The 17,913-nt window shown below is 36.6% G+C and overlaps 1 pseudogene; it reads left to right on the forward strand.

The window, feature by feature from the left end:
• The window catches only part of LOC102878084, a 46,541-nt pseudogene extending 30,986 nt beyond the window's left edge, over window positions 1–15,555 (forward strand).
• Window positions 15,556–17,913: the final 2,358 nt, after the last annotated feature.

The following is a 17,913-nucleotide window of genomic DNA, read 5'->3' on the forward strand; positions in this document are numbered from 1 at the left end:
AAATGCCAATGGAATGTTGATGGTGACTGCATTAAATCTGTATAATGCTATAGGTAAGAAGGTCATTTTAACTGTGTTGATTCTTCCAATTCAAGAACATGAAATATCTTTCCATTTCTTTGTATCTTCTTTGATTTCTTTTAATAGCGTCGTATAATTTTCATTATATAGGTCCTTCAAATGTTTCGTTAAATTTATGTGTGGATTTTATTTTTTTTGCTGCAATTGCAAAAGGAATTATTTTTTCCACTTCTTTTTCTGACACTTCATTATTACAGTATAAGAATGCTACAGATTTTTGAACATTGATTTTGTATCCAGAAACTGTACTGTATTTGCTTATTGTTTCTAGTAGTTTTTTAGTGGAGTCTTTAGGGTTTTCTATATAGAGAATCATGTCATCCACAAATACTGACAGTTTGACTTCATTTTCTATTTGGATACATTTTATATCTCTCTCTTGTCTGATTGTACTTGCTAGGATCTCCAATGTTATATTGAATAACAGTAGTGATAGTGGACAGCCTTGCTTTGTTCCTGATCTTAGAGGGAAGGTTTTTAGTTTTTCACCATTAAGTATAATGTTGGCTGAGGGTTTGTCATAGATGGCCTTTATTATGTTAAGGTACTTTCCTTCTATACCGATTTTGTGAAGTGTTTTGATCATAAATGGATGCTGTATCTTGTCGAAGGCTTTTTCTGCATCTATTGATATGATCCTATGATTCTTATTTTTTAATTAGTTTATGTGGTATATCACGTGAATCGATTTGCATATGTTGAACCATCCCTGTGCCCTGAGATGTAGCCAACTTGATTGTAGTATGTAATCTTTTTAATATGTTGTTGTATTCAGTTTACTAGTATCTTCTTTAGAATTTGTGCATGTGTGTTCATGAGAGATATTGGTCTGTAGTTTTCTTTTTTGTGTTATCTTTACCAGGTTTTGGTATCAGGGTAATATTGGCTTTATGAAATGAGTTGGGAAGTACTGCCTCTTCTTCAATTATTTTGGAAGAGTTTGAGGAGAATAGGTATTAAATCTTTTTAGAATGTTTGGTAGAATTCACTGGTGAAGCCATTTGTTCCTGGACTTTGACTTTTTGGTAGGTTTTTGATGATTGTTTCAATTTCCATACTGCTGATCGGTCTATTTAGATTTTCCAGTTTTTCTTGATTCAGTCTAGGAAGGTTGTATTTTTCTAAGTATTGATCCATTTCTTCTACTTATTAAATTTGGTGTTATATATTTTTTCATATTATTCTTATATTATCCTTTGTATATCTGTGTTGTCTGTCATAATTTCCCTTCTTTCATCTCTGATTTTGTTTATTTATGTCCTTGCTCTGTTTTCTTTAGAGAATCTAGCCAGGGGTTTGTCAATTTAACCTTCTCAAAGAACCAGCTCTTTGTTGCATTTCTTTTTTCTTTTCTTTCTTTTTTTTTCAATTTCATTTATTTCTGCTCTAATTTTGATTATTTCTTTCCTTCTGCTGACTTAGGCTTCATTTGTTCTTTCTTTTCTAGTTTTTTAAGATGAAGCATTAGGTTGTTTATTTGGGCTCATTCTTGTTTTTGGAGATAGACCTGTAACTGTATAAATTTTCCTCTTATTATCGCTTTTGCTATGTCCCAAAAGTTTTGATATGATGTATTATCATTATCATTCATTTCTATGTATCTCTGGATCTCTTTTTGTTTCTTCTCTGACCCAGTCATTCTTCAGTAGCATGTTGTTTAATCTTCATGTATTTGGGGTTTTTCCCGCTTTTGTTTTACAGTTAATCTCCAGCTTCAAAGTATTATGATCAGAGAATATGGTTGGTATGATTTCAACACTCTTATATTTGTTGAGGCTACCTCTGTGTCCCAGTTTGTGGACAATCTTTTGAATGTTCTATGTACACTAGAGAAGAATGTATAAGCAGCCATTCTGAGATAAAAGGCTCTATAAATGTCAATTAGGTTCAGTTGGTCTAATGTGTCATTTAAGGATGTTATTTCTTTACTGATTTTCTATTGGATGATATGTCCATATCTGACAGTGGGGCATTTGGTCCCCTACTATGATAGTGTTTTGGTCTGTTTCTCTGTTTAGTTCTGTTAGTAATGGCTTTACATATTTCGGGGCTCCCTGATTGGGTGCATAGATATTAATAAGTGTTATGTCTTCTTGGTGCATGATTCTCTTTATCATTATAAAGTGTCCCTCAGTAACTTTCTTTACCTTTTTTATTTTGGAGTCTATTTCATCCAATATTAGTACGCTACTCTGCTTTACTCTGAATGCCATTTGCTTGAAATGTCATTTTCCACTCTTTCATTTTGAGTCTATATTTGTATTTGGAACTGAGATGTGTCTCCTGCAGGCGGCATATGGTTGGGTTTTGTTTTTTAATGCATTCTGCAACTCTGTGCCTTTTTATTGGTAAGTTCAGTCCATTTACATTTAGGGTGATTATTGAAATATGAAGTCTTCTTATAGCCATTTTACCTTTTGCTTTCTGGTAGCTCGGTGTTTCCATTGCTTCCTTTTCCCTGTGTTTCTGTTTTCTTTATTTTGGTTGGCTTTTGTGGGTTTTCCCTTTGGTTCTTCTTGTTTTATGTTATGTATTTCAGGTCTGAATCTTCTGTATGGTTACCATTCGAATATGTAAAGATAGTTGTACACACACACACACACACACACACACACACACACACACACACACATACATACACATTCTGGTTCTTCTTGTTCTATGTTATATACTTCAGTTCTGAATCTTCAGCGTGTGGTTACCATTACGAATATGAAAAGGATAGTTATATATATATACAGTCATCCACTTTTTTCTTCTTGTGCTTTATCTCCATTCCTCTTTGTGAATTTGGATCTTTGAATTCTCTCCTTTTCAGTCATTGTTGTTTCAATTTGTCCCTATGTATACTGAACATTCATTAGTATCTTGCTGTAGCAGATCTCTTCTTATGGTTTAAGTGTATAATGCCCTGTTCTTGGTAAGGATTGCACTCCTCTGCTTCTATCTACCTGCTAGTCACTTTACTCCTAATTATGTATTTTTTTTCCTTTTGTTTTAGGTGAGCTGACCCCTTTCAGTATTTCCTATAATGGAGGCCTCGTAGTGGAAAATTCCTTCAATTTTTGTATGTCTCAAAAGGTCTTAACTTCTCCTTCGTATCTAAAGGAGAGCTTAACTGGATGCATTATTCTTGGCTGGTAATTCCTTTCATTTAATAGTTTGAATATTTGATTCCACTTCTTTCTGGCTTGTAAGGTTTGTGCTGAGGTGTTCGATAATAATCTAATGGGTTTTTCTTTATAAGTTACTGTCTTCATTTCCCTAGCTGCCCTGAAAATTCTTTCTTTGTCATTGATTTTTGATAATTTTAATATGGTGTGTCTTGGTGATGGCTTCTTTGGGTTTAGATAATTGGGTGTTCTGTCGACTTCCGAATTCCAAGATCCAGCTCATTCCTTAATTTGGGAAATTCTCATCAACTATATGTCTGAAAATGCTTTCTAACCCCTGCTCCTTTCCCTTCCCTTTGTGAATGCTCATTATTTTTATGTTTCCTTTCCTGATGGTATCAGCTAGTTGTTGTATTTCTCTTTCATTATTTTTCATTCTTCGGTTTCTCTTCTTCCTTCTGATTTATTTCTATATTTCTGTCTTCGATATCGTTGATCCTTTCCTCCATTTGGTCACCTCTATTTTTCAGGCTTGCTATTTATTTTTTCATCTCTTTCAGTGTGTTCTTCATTTCCAGAAGTTCTATTTGGTTCTTTTGAGGTTTTCAGTCTCCTTGCTAAAGAACTCATTCTACTCATCTAATTGTTTTTTCAATTCCTTAATTATTGATATGAAATATTTTGGATCTTATTGAGTTTTTTCAGAAGTACCATCCTAAATTCTCTGATACTAAGTCGCATATTTTTATGTCTTTAAGCTTATTTTCTGGAGATTTTTCTCTTTCTTTCTGAGATGACTTGTCACCTTGGTTGTTCATGGTGTTTAATGGACTATTTCTCTTCCTGGGCATTAAGGGAAGTGTGGTCTGCTTTTTTTTTTTTTTTTACAGAAAGATTTATTTTATAAAGGTGTCCCTTTAGCCTGTTCCTAAGATGGCATTTTTCTTTTGGTTTCCAGTAAGTGGCATCTAATCCTATTGGATCCCTTCTTTGTATAAAGTCTTAATAATGCTTTTATTTCTTGTAGATATTCAATCACGCCTGCTACCCTTAGTCTCAGTCCCTGTCAGTGTTAGCGAAAGTTTCAGTAGTTTTTGTTCATATTCCCCTGGGGCTCCACGATGTTTGGCCTTGGAGGATATGGGGGAAGGGGCCCTCTGGGTTGAAGGATGTGGGATGTGGCTCAGCCTCATGTTTTGCAACTGTGGCTTATAATAATCATCTGTTTTTTCTCTGCTGTCCCCACTTCTCTGCCATCCTCACTTCTCTGCTTTCTGCCCTGATGCCTGGGCACTGCCACCGGCCACATGGAGCTCACAGCTCTCCCAGGAAGAGTTATTTAGGGAGCTCGCCTCAACTTCTCTCCTCCCTACTTCTCCTACAGGGAGTTCTGCCTGTGAGAGGCAACTTCTTTGTATTTCCCAGTCCACTGCCGGACACCTGGGGTTCTGACCTGTGGTAACTCTTATGCGTAGATCTCACACTGAGACATGCTATTGTGCAGTTTGGGTGTGTTTTTTGTTGTTGTTAAATTTTAGATGTTCAGCTTATTTTTGTTTCAAGGAGAGAGATCTGGGGATATCTCTCACTCTGCCATGTTTCTGACGTCCTCTTTTTGCTTTTTTAAATGTAGCTGTTAGAAAAAGTTCAATTACATATCGCTGCCGAGCAGTGCTGGTTAGACCTTTGAATATAGCTTGCACTGAAATTCTCTGTGGCCAAAACACTCATTGCCCTCACTCTCATGTTAGAGTCTCCTGATGCTGCTTTATTGCATGGTCCATCAGCTGTGGTCTGCAATATTTTCTAGATAATGCTGTGCTGAGTGTAAACTTCTCACCTCCAAGTCTGCTTTATTTTATTCTCCAAGTTCCTCCTCTTCCTAATTCACTTCCTTCCTTCTGTGGTTAATCTTCCCCTTTCTGGCCCCACAGCTCAGTTAGGATCTCTTAAATATTCCAAGGAGAAATGGAAACGTTGATAAGGACTTTCAACCCTTCAATATGTTTTGTTCAATATGTTTTGAACAATTGTATTTTCTATTATCTATTTGTTCATATTCTATTTATTCTATCTCTATCATTGAAACATATGATTTTTACAAAGTTCTCTTTATATTTTGCCATTGAAAGGTCACAACATGCAAGACTAATAAACAATTTTGTGTTTTCTAAATTCCTCTGCCTCTGCCCATACGTTCCAACACAACTTGAATTCTGTCAAACCACATTAGTCAAGACAACCAAAGGTTATGCCTATAGCCACCCATGCTCAAAAGTCCCCAACACCAACTCCAATTAACCAAAATGTCAGACATTTACTCACAATTCCTGGGGATTTTTAGTCTAGAGGAAAGGAAGGTTATGAGTTAACCCACCTGGTTACAATAGGAATATTTTTAAAAGTCATTTATGAAAGATTCAAGAAAAAGAAGTTCTTGCTAATGCAAAGTAGAATTCTTAATGTATTGAAAGGAATGATCATATGTCACATGGAAATTCAACCTCATATTTTAGATTTGCAGCTCTTTCCTGGTTGCCTAAATTATGATTGTGGGGCTTTTTCACCTTAGGGAAATATCTGCGGCGCATTTTTAATGTCAGACCAGCTTCATCCACTGCCCCTGCTCCCACCCAGAATATTTTTTTCCACCTTCCCATGGGTGACCAGAGAATTCAAAGTAGTCGAATATGTAATCATGTGGAATAAGATGTTAAAGAGTGGTCTCTGGGGTGCTCTCCGGCTGCTACTCATCTTCCTGCAGCCAGTTTCCTAAGTGCCTTTGAGAGATGCTGAGAACCCCACATTGACTGTTAACCTTTTAACAGTTTAGCTATTTTCTCTTTGCACTGACTAGAAGCCCAGTTCCAAAGACAGTACAGGAAGTGGGGCAGAGGAAGAGCTTCTTTTCTTCTAAGACCTACTGGGGTGCACTCTCCACAGCCCCAGGGAGTATGTTGGGCAGGCTTTGAATCGATGTGTTTTTAAAGTATTCATTATGCTGGCAATGGAGTTCTATGAAACTAGCTTTTATTCCTTTTATACGAGTCACATAGAGATTTCCCACAACATACTATAGTACTCAGAAGTAAATTATTGCCTTGTTTTATGAATATGAGAAATTTTTGTGAAGATGCCTAAATATTTTGATTAATATAAAAGCAGATGAGCTAATGTGTGGTTACTTACATCGAAGTACTTCTCTGATTAAATCAGTTAAAAAATGCAAAATAAGAGGTAAGACATTCATCTTAAACAGCAATTTTAAAATGGGTGTTTTGGTATTGAGGCTTTCAGAATCAGATTTAAACACCAGGGTGACAAATTTGGAGGGAAAGACTTCACTCTGGATTTAGTAGTCAGACCAAAATGTTAAAGTACATGCTGTACCTCTTGAATACATAATAATAATGAACAATACCAGTAAATATCTAAATGGCAATCAGTGTTTTTCTTATCTATATAATTTTGTTTAATATTTGAAGCATATGTCTGCAAAAGTGATATTATTAGTCTTAATTGCTGATGTTGCTGAGGTGGAGACTTCCTTCTCAGTTGCTTATAAAGGACTAAAAATAACTCATCTTTCTTGCACTATTTTTAGGCATTTCAAAAATCAGCTGCAATTCAAGTGTCACATGTGGATGCCTTTTTGACTCAGCAGCTGAGAGTTGTGCTTCATTTTCTCCTTCTCCAGAATCTTGAAGCAATAACATGGAGGGTATTTTGGATACGTTGCACTGAATTGTGCATATGCCCCATCTCTTCAATGTGACTATAAACCCATGAGGTTTACTATATGTGCAATGTTATGCTGAGGCTCTGAACAACCCACATCAATAAATGTTCATTGATCATGAGGTTCTGTAAAATTTGAGAAGCCATCATGATGCATCACATTCCTGACCCCTAGGCAAGAGAGTGAGGGTCTCCAAAGACCAAGACATTCTATCAAGCCACAGTCAGAGAAACTGGAGTTGAGAAATAGCCAGGCCTAGCCTGGCAGAGAGAAGTGAAAACTGCCACGAAATGGCTCCAGGTTTCAAGAGAAGAGGCACAGTCAACAGTTAGGTATCGGATAACATTTTCAGTTTAGGTCACTATTATTTCTTAAGAATCTTGCCAAGCACCCTCGAATCCAAAGGGCCAGAGTCTTCCCTCTCAGTATCTGACCCGCTGCCGCTGCTGTCTGCCTCAAAAGCTGCCCTTGGATTTTCCTGTACTTTCTGGCAGCACAAACCAGCAGGCTTCATCCAACATTAGGAGAATTATAAAGTCTTAGATTTGAAAGGGCCCTTTCATGCAAATATCTTAGACTCCACTTAATTTTCCAATTTTGTTGCTGAGAGAATAAAGAATTTCATGTGGGTGTGGTGGTAGAGTTCTTTTGGCACATCTTTCTCCTGGTATTTCCCCTTTTCCAAGGGTAGGGACAACTCTGAGCTCATTGCCTCTAAGAAGGGATGCAGCTGGTCAGAAAGTAGAAATGGCCAATGGGCACTTTTGGTCTTTGTATTTTAAAGCAGCAGTGAGAGGGGTGGGATGTAGAGTTCGGGAGTTGATGTACAGACTAATATGTAGGAGAAGCAGGGGTCAAAGAGCCATAATTCCATTCCTGAGAGAAAAAGATGTTTATTAAATAGTTATTGTCACTTTGGAGAGAAAAGAAGAAAAGAGAAGAGAGGGTAAATATATGTCTTCATTCCACAGGAATTGGTTCTCCCTGCCTAGATTACGATTCTCCATGGACTGACAAGTGAAGAAGAAAAAGAGTGAAGAAGAGGTCATTAGAATAGACAGATGGTGGGTCCAGAAGCCAAGTTCCCTATTTTCTAGGTTGAGTGCCTGGGAAGGTAGGAATACCCCCAAAGAGGAAAGGGCTTCATGCAGAGTCTAGACATGACTGATCTATCACTTCTTAAAAGTTTCCCTGACCTTAAGTGATGGAGCAAAACAACTGTGTGAGCTATGCTGCAGGCCAGATGCTGTCTCAGGGCAACTCAACCTGAGCAGATGACTTAGGACCAGAAGGCTCCTCGTTTCTCCAATTTATTGGCCAAGGCACTATGTAAATCTTTCCAGGACCTTGATCTCCACCCCACAGAAGAAGGGAGAAACCAAAAATTACCTGAGATGTTACTCTTAGCCTGGCAGTAGGAGGGTTAAACATGGAATTAAATTGAGTTACAAGAAGTGGTTAAATTATTGTTCTAGATTAACTGAGTCTGTGGACTGAGGTTCATATATTTACTATATGTATAAAACATCTATAACTACCTAACATTTAATAAATGCTCAAAATGTTATCTGTATTATTAATAATGTTAATAGTAGTAAATTCAAAGTCAACTACAAAATCTAAAATGTATTTTTCACGTGTATGACTGTCAGTTGACTTCCACGTGGTTCTTATGTCCAGATAAAAAAATGTTGATTCAGTTCATTGCTCTTTTAAAATCCATTCCTGAGAGAAAAAAAGTTTATTAAATAGTTGTTGTCACTTTGGAGGGAAAAGAAGAAAAGAGAAGAGAGGGTAAATATATGTCTTCATTCCACAGGAATTGGTTCTCGCCTGTTTCATTCAGCACTGTGCCACTTCCTTAGAAAAACAGAATGTACATACATCCCTATTAGATATTTCACTCTGCTAGATTTGACCATTTGTTCCAACTATTCTACTTTTGAGTCTCCATTATGTTAAGCAACATTTTGGCTGCCTACCCAAAATCATATGATCTTAAATTTTAATCAACATATGAATCTATTTCTTCAATAGCTTCTTTCCCCGCCTCCTTTTTCTTCCATTTTACAACCTCTGCAAATGTCTCCTGCTTACACCAGTCAGTCCATGTCCCTTTGACTCTCCTACACCCTGAGGTGAGGGTGTGGTCCTCCTATAGCTGAGCATTGCTAGACAAAACTCACACATCATTGCTGACTGGCATCACCTCCAAAGCATGTGTTTTGAATCCATCTGAGTCCTCAGCCTTACACAGGAGTTTCTCTCCTCTCTCAGCCAGGGTAACGCCACTCTCTTCTAGCTCTCCTCCCACCATCCTGAACTTGTTTCTTGGTCTTCTTTATAAGCTCCTTTTCTTCTTTTTTTAAAGATTAGTGCTATTTTTATTCTAGCCTTAGCCTTCTTCTCACTCAGTATGCCCCTCTGAGAAATCTCAGCCACTGTAAAAACTTTAATAACTACACACACTAATGATTCCCACCTGTGTCTCCAGGCTAGGGCCACTGAATTACATAGCTGTGTGTTAATAGACATCTTCAGTGACATCACAAACTCATTTTAAACACAAGTCCAAAAATTCACTTGCTTTCTGTTGCCTCATTCAGCAACTCCTGTGTCTGCAATTGTGGTAAAGACTATCACCATTCTTTTTCGTATACCTGGTCAGATCTCTGCCCCACTTCTTGCTAGAATGTTTGATTCTATCTCATGTCTATTAATAAATGAATTTACTGCCTATTTCTCCAAGAAAAATGTGTCAAAGAATAAGCCTTCACCTAGTTAGTATTTAATAAATATTTGCTGAGAGAATCATTTCCATGATCTACTCGCTTAATAATTTTATCAGAAAATGATGATACTGACGAAACTTACATTTTAGAACTAGTGCCAATTCTTTATGATCATTCTTTTCCTTTCCTAAACACTCACAAACAATGTATTTCATATTTTGCTTGGGGTAAATATCAAGCTTATTGGTTTATAATTTATGAAATTTCAAGAATGCATAGACTCTTTCTCTTCTCCCATTTGGAAATCTGGATAACATTCATTCTCTGTGTCATTGTCTAGACATATGCTCATGCTCTGTGTTTCCTCATGACTGACATTTGTGGTTCTCAATCTCGCCTGCCCTTTTTTCCAGTAGCCTATAAAATGGTTAATATGAAACCATTCAGATAGCTCCCTGTCTCTAAGAATTTAGGTTCCTCTTACTGATGTTTATTCTTCCCTTTCTGACCCAAAATACTTCTCTTTGACCAAGAATATAAAGTTAAAACACTAGTTCAGTAGTTCTGGTTTCTTTCTGTTGTCTGTTAACATTACACAATTTTCCTTAAGCTGTAGATATTCCTTCCCATTTTTCTTACTCCAAAAATGACTGACGTTCTACTTTTCTTTTTCTTTTTTTTTTTTTTTGTCCTCGGTTCTTTTTGCAAACCTCTGCTCATTCTGGGTTTCAATCTTCCTGATCCAGCTTTTTCAGGTTCCTGACACTTTCAATTTCTGCTTAGTTTCTTCCTGCTCCCTCAAGTTTATGGTTATATCATTTTAAAATCTGTATTACGATATCAACAATAACATTGGAAGATAACACTTATTGAGCATTTATTGTGTATTAGGTGCATCACATTCAATCTTTTAATTTCACAATAACCCAGTGGAGTAAGTATCATCCAAATCCCTGTATTACAGATGAAGAAATGAGGCTTAATGAGATTCAGAAGCTTTCCAAGGTCAGCAGAGTCCAAAGCTCACACCCGGGTCTGAATGACTGAAAGCCAAAGTCCTACTGCCCAAGTTTATTACCAGATTTTCTTTGTATATGGAAGTTGCCATGAATGTGAGCTCACAAACTCAAAAGGCTCCTGAAGCCATGCAGGAAAAGCATATGAGTGAAAAGCACCAATTGTTTGCATGGTAAACCTCTTAGAATATTCATTGCTTCCACAAAAACATTTCTTCTTGTTTTTAACTTTTTTTCACTTTCAGGAGATTACATATGAAAAAAATATTTCTCTAAATATACCAAAGGTTGATTCTTGATGATAAATGGCAGTGGATACCCAGGTTTAGAGAATCATCAAGAAGTAGGAGGACCATGATTTGCTGGAAAGCACATTTCCTACCTACCTCAGTGATTCTCAAAGTGTGGAGCCCTGACCTATAACATCAGTATAACCTGGGAACCTGTTAGAAGTACAAAGTTTCAGACTCCAGCCTACTGAATCAGAAACTCCCAGGTGGGACCTGCAATCGCTTCACAAGACCTCCAGGTGATTCTAATGCACACTCAGGTTTAAGAACCACTGCTCACCCTAAAAGGAATACTCTACTCCAGCTTCTTGTTACCAGGAGGGGAATATAAATGCCAAGTCATCAGAAACTCTTTGGGTTAAGGAAGCTAGAAATCTCAATTATGTACATCCTCCCAAATTCTAAACACTTCTTCAAATGTTTTTTTAATACTGTATAGGCTAAACCACACATGTTTATTGACTGGCTCTGACCTACAGACCATTAGAGTTATTTTACTAATAACTATTTATTGAAATGTCACTTAACCAGCCAAATGAATCAATATCTTTTCATTACAATCACTTGGGGAAAGTGATCTGCCCACCTTACAATAGCATTGAATGGAGCTTAAATATTTTCATCAAACTTCCTTTACCCTGCTAGGAATTATCAAGACACAATTCACGTTTGAACAATAATTTGAACTATTATGAAATAAAATATTAGCTCCGAGGACTAAATGGAAGCCCACAAACATTTACAAACTAAAATATGTTATAAAACTTGTTTTTTTGTTGTTGTTTTAACAATGGTGTGTGTGTGTGTGTGTGTGTGTGTGTGTGTGTGTGTGTGTGTGTGTGTGTGTGTGTCTAAAGAATATGCTGAAGACTTTCAGGTCAAATAAACCCAGTTTTACATTTTAACGAGCCCGTGAAATATTTCTATTCAGTGTGGTATGATTCTGAGCTTTAATCATGTACTAAATACCTCTGAGAATCTACTAATGCAAGGATACTGTTCCCAGATCAGGCAAAGAGTTTGCGGGAAAGGTTTTTTTAGGAAAAAAGGGAACGTCGTGCATCAAAGACCCAACATGGAAAGGCTGGCATATTCAAGAAATGTAAGTAAGATTGGTATGAAGAATTACCCAATACGAGGTTGGAGGAGTGGAGAAAGCCCAGGTGTAGAGAGCCATGTAGATCTCATCAAGGTTTTGGGACTTTGCTGTAAAGACAATGAGAAATCATTGACAGATTTAAATATAGCCACAATTCTATAAAAACTGAGTCTTTGACAGATCAGTTCAGTTGTGTTATAGAAACTCAATGGGAAGAGTAGAGATAAAGCATATCGGTTAGAAAGTTATTCCAAGAATCCTGGTGGGATATGGTGTTAGGGTGGTGATAATACAAGTAAAGAGAATATATAGAGTTAACCAGAATTCAGGAAGTTGAATTGAAATGGTTTTGCGGTTACTGGTCAGATTTCAGTATATGACATGGCTCTGGTGCCATGGGTCATCACTGGAAATAGCCTATATATTCATGCACTGATCTGCTCTGAATGCCCACCCCTAATACTCTATATAAGCTCATTTCTTTAGGAATTGAGAATTCAGTATTGTAAATACTTATCAAAGAAATATTATGGCCCATACAAACAAAAGGATCTATTAGGTCAAAATATAGGCAGAAGAGCATTTTTTGAAATACAATAATCATTTGGAAATTATCAGCTAAGAGCTATTTTCCTGCCTACGGGCAACTATAAGGGGGTTTGGTCAATACGATATATACTTATCCCATTAAGTTAACACATGAAAAGGTGGATAGAAATTAAGAAAAATATATTTGTATGCTCCTGTGTATTTACACATCTTTTCCACCCATTCTCAGACCCACTCCCCTTTTTCTAGTTTCCTTTGGTATGTAAGGCTCAGATATACACTGTGGATGAAATAGAGACACCACGAGACCAACAACAAATAGAAGATTTAAGACAAAAATACTATCCCACCAATACTTCTTAGATACAGGTAAGAGCTCTCTCTCCCCTCTCAAGATACTAAGGCCCTAGGGAGACAGAAAGTATAAGCACCCAAACACTATTAACAGAAAGAAGGCAGATAGACCTGTCCCTTAACTTCAACTATTCTTCAGTGATACTGCAGAAGCTATTTAATGAGAAGAAATGTTGGAACATGATCCCTACGAAGAGAGGGACTTCCCATTTTCACAGAAGAATTTAGGCTTTCATACCCTCATTGTTTGTGGGCTGCTTTTTGCTATAAATCTAAATGGAGCTATCACTGGCTAGTGGGGTTAGTAGAGAAGTGGATGACAGCTGTGGCCTGCAATTATTCCAATGCCAAAAGAAAAAAAGTGAGCAAGAGTTCCACTACTATAGTATTTTCCAGGATTATTAAAGCAAACAGACTTGGGATTTAGAATTGATGGTGGAGAAGTATTATCTTTATGTTAGATATAAAAACTACACAGTAATGAAAGAATCTGTAGATAAAATTTCACCTCTCTGGGTACCCTTCCTTAGTTTCCTTGATGACTACTTAGTCCATTATAACTAGTAACCATAGCAGTGCATGAATTTGAATATTGTTATTAAATTTCATATAATTGGCAAAATGCACATTTGAATTAATGTTCATATTATTTCTTTTTTGCTCAATAGTGGTAAGTTGGCATGAAGTTGGACTACTCTATAAAACAGAACCAGAAAATTTTCTCTTGCAAGGTTGTGGAGAAGGAAACTGAGCAAAGGGATTATTTAAATCTGAAAGAGGTAAGTCTAATATTTTCAAGTATTTTTATCTAGGCTAAAATATTTAATCATCTCAAAGCCATCTAAGGCAAATGTGCTATTATTACTACTTTGTAGATGAAAGAAGCTGAGGCTTAGGAATTTAAGTAGCTAACTAAAGGTCACACAGTCAGTAAGTGGCAGAAGCAGGATGCAAACATAGGTGTATTTTATGTGCTTATTTCTCATTCCAAATTCTGTGCTCCTTCCGAGGCCATTTTAGTTAACATCTGAGCCATTTTACAGATAAGAGAACTAATAATTAGTTTTTTCTCTCTTTTGTCATAAAAAAAAGTATAGTCCAGGATAATTGTCTTCCCAAAGTCACATGATTATTTAATTCCACAGAATTCAAATCTACTTTTTTTTGCAATGGATTTGCCACAAGAACACAGGTGCATGAAAATAACCACTAACTTTAAGCCAAAATAGGAAAGAAAAAAATCATATCAATATCATCATCACTGGACATATAGAATAGGGCAAGTCTACCACTACTGGCCATCTGAACTACATATGTGGTAAGATCAACAAAGAACCATAGAAAAATTTGAGAAGGAGGCTGCTGTGATTGGAAAGGGCTCCTTCACATAAGTCTGGATTTGGGATATACTGAAAGCTAAACATGGATGTGGCATCCCCATTAACATCTCCCTGTAGAAATTCAAGACCAGCAAGCAGTATGTGACCATCATTGATGTCACGGGACACAAAGACTTTATCAAAAACATGATTATAGGCACATCTCACTCTAACTGTGCTGTCCTGATTTTTGCTGCTAGTATTGGTGAATTTGAAGCGGGTATCACCAAGAATGGGCAGAACTGTGAGCATGCTCTTCTGGCTTACACACTGGATGTGAAACAACTAATCATTGGTGTTAACAAAATGGATTTCACTGAGCCCTCCTACAGCCAGAAGAAATATGAAGAAATCATTAAGGAACTCAGTACATATATTAAGGAAATTGGCAACAATCCAATACAATAGCATTTGTGTCAATTTCAGGCTGGAATGGTGACAACATGCTGGAGCCAAGTATAAACATGCTTTGGTTTAAAGGATGGAAAGTCACCCATAAAGATGACAATGCCAGTGAAACTATGCTATTTGAAGCTCTAGATTGCATACTCATCCAACCGACAAGCCTTCGCATCTGCCCCTCCAGTATGTCTACAAAGTTGGTGGTATTGGTACTGTTCCTGTGTCCCTGTGGAGACTGGTGTTCCCAAATCCAGTGTAATGGTTATTGTTGCTCTAATCGATGTTAAAAGTGAAGTAAAGTTTGTTGAAATGCATTATAAAACTTGATTGAAGCTTTTCCTAAGGACAATGTGGGCTTCAATGTCAAGAAAGTGTCTGCCAAAGATGTTCTAAATGTACCATGGCTGGTGACAGCCAAAATGACCTATCAAGCAGCTGGCTTCACAGCTCAGGTGATTATCCTGAAATATCCAGGGCAAATAAGTGCTGGCTATGCACCGTGCTGGACTATCACACAGCTTATGTGGCTTGAAAGTCAGCTGAGTTAAAGAAGATTGATTGTCAGTCTGGGAAGAAGCTAGATCACCTAAATTTTTGAAATCTGGTGATACTGACATTGGTGATATGATTCCTGGCAAACCCACATGTGTTGAGAGCTTCTTTGACTATCTTCCTCTGGGTCATTTTGTTGCTTGTGATATGAGACAGACAGCTGCTCTGAGTGTCATCAAAACAGTGGACAAGAAGGCTGCTGTAGCTGGCAGTTATCAAGTCTGCCAGAAATTTCAGAAGGCTAAATAAATATTATCCCTAATACCTGCCACTCTAGTCTTCGTCAGCAGTGGAAGAACAGTATCAAAACTTTTTGTCTCTATTGGCCATTTAAGTTTAACGGTAAAAAAATTTTTTAAATGGTTAATGATAATGCTCTATAAAACCTTCAGAAGGAAAAGAAAATGTTTTCTGGACCATTTGTTTTGTGTGTGGCAGTTTTAAGTTATTTATTTTTAAAATTAATACTTTTTAATGGAAACAACTTGACCAAAAATCTGTCACAGAATTTCAAGACCCATTAAAACAAAGTCTAATAAGAAATCTGTGTCTTCTTTCGGTCAACACTGTGAATTCCTATAGTGCTACTTAGATAAGAGACTTAAGAGTTGCTCGTATTCTATTTCTTCTGGTGTTCCAATTTCAAAATTTGATAATTCTGGGTTAATATTATTGTCTGGGTGGAAATTTTGTTTTTTTTCACCTTGTCTAAGAGGAAGAGTTATCTATATTTTTTAGGATATAGTGAATCGCTTTAGGAGAGGGTCTGTTGGCTGCACCACTTCATATGTTAGGACTTACAAGCAAAGAGTATCTTTGTTTATGGGTAATGAACTAAGGTCAAATTCTGTAATATTAAAGTCCATGTGTTCTGTGTATAATTTTGTGTAGTATTATCATTATTGAGTAAATTCATTAGTACAATCTCAAATTATAGTTTCCCAGTTATTGGAATGTACATGCTTACATTTGCAAATATTGAAGTAGTTTAAAGAATCTAGAGTATGAGCCTTAAATAGTAATGAGGACTGCCCTGAAAGACTTCATGGTATCTACACTCTAGGAAAAAAAGAAAGATATTGGAAGATAAAGGGGGAAAAAAATTCAAACTCATAACTTCTGAATCTCTCTCCAGAATCTTTCTATTCTGCAGATGAGTGAAACATTTCTACTCAATCTATTGTTTATCATTTTTAATGTCATTTGTAACCTTGTTGAGCTTGTAAAAGTTTTATCTAAATGACAACCAGAGTCATTCTGCCTGTCAAAACCTTAGGCACAACTACTCCTGGTCTCCAACACACCTCTGGGTGAAAGTCCAATTCCATCTCCAAGATTTCTTTGTTTTCCTCTGGGGCTCATGTGCCTGTGACTACTTCTTACTTCAGCTGACTTCTTGTTCACCACTTGACATCTTACAACTTGTCTTTCATTGCCACCTGGGTTCTTGAACTACCTTCCTTAGTTTTATACACTAACAAACAAATCTTATACACGCAAAACCTTTGTGTAGCAGGTTTTACAGAAAGTTGATAAAAATTAAGAAATAGATGGGGTTTGCATTGCTGACCCATAGAATCAGAGTTGGATAATAGTCATCCTGTTCTAGAAAGTCTTTTGGCTGATTTCCCATGTTTCTCAGCTAGTCACTCTCCTTTCTGTCCCTTCTCACCTCCACCAATTATTTTTAATGCAGAGTAATTCTACTCTCTATTTGTTCTGCCCCCAGACTTCTGAATCCTGTAGTGAACCTATTTTTTTCATATCCATATGCCCCAAGGTATTTTTTTAGACCAGCTATTCACAGTGGAAATTCTACTATCAACTATTAAGAAAACAACAGTTTTTTTAGTTGTCTTTTTTTTTTTTTTTACCACCCGCCAACTGTACCATATGTTTAAAACGTACACAGGAAAAAAAAATCTGCTTTTAAAGAGTAGTAATCTAATAGAGAAATAAATGCACATAACTCAAATTTCTCTTGAGCCTCACCAGCTTGTGAAAACAATGAAACAATAGTTAAGCCTCTATAACACGTCCCTCTGCTTCCAGGACTCCCTAGCCTCATGTCCTGACATATGAGGAAGGCAATATAATAGAAATTCAGTCAATACAACTATAAAAACTATATTACTTACAGAGGGGGGAAAGATGTCTAAAACCTGAAGAAGAATTACTGAATGACCATAAGCAAAAAATGGCCCATCTGAGGTTTAACTCATCTATTTAGTTAGGTTTCTGATCTTGAGTCACCAGGGTGTTCAATGGTAACAGCTCCTAAATGTCTGTTTAATCTATTTTAGTTTTACACTTCCCTTTGAAAAAAAATCTAGGGTTTTCTGAGGTTTCCATTTGTGACCAAACGGAAAGTATTAACACTCAGAAAGCAACTGATGATGGGAATCCGTTTAACTTCATTCTTTATGTTTCTATTATAAGCAATGAGAAAAACTAAGCAAGTCAGTGAAAAGACAGTTTTACAAAACAAGTTTAAATAATGTTGCTATCACAGGTCCTCTATCCCTTATTTACAACTCCAAAATGCAAAGAGCTCTGAAATTCTAAAGATTTTTATTCATAAAGTTTCTAGCAATGTCATTTGGTATC

Source organism: Pteropus alecto, unplaced genomic scaffold (assembly GCF_000325575.1).
Source record: "Pteropus alecto unplaced genomic scaffold, ASM32557v1 scaffold267, whole genome shotgun sequence".
Lineage (NCBI taxonomy): Eukaryota > Metazoa > Chordata > Mammalia > Chiroptera > Pteropodidae > Pteropus > Pteropus alecto.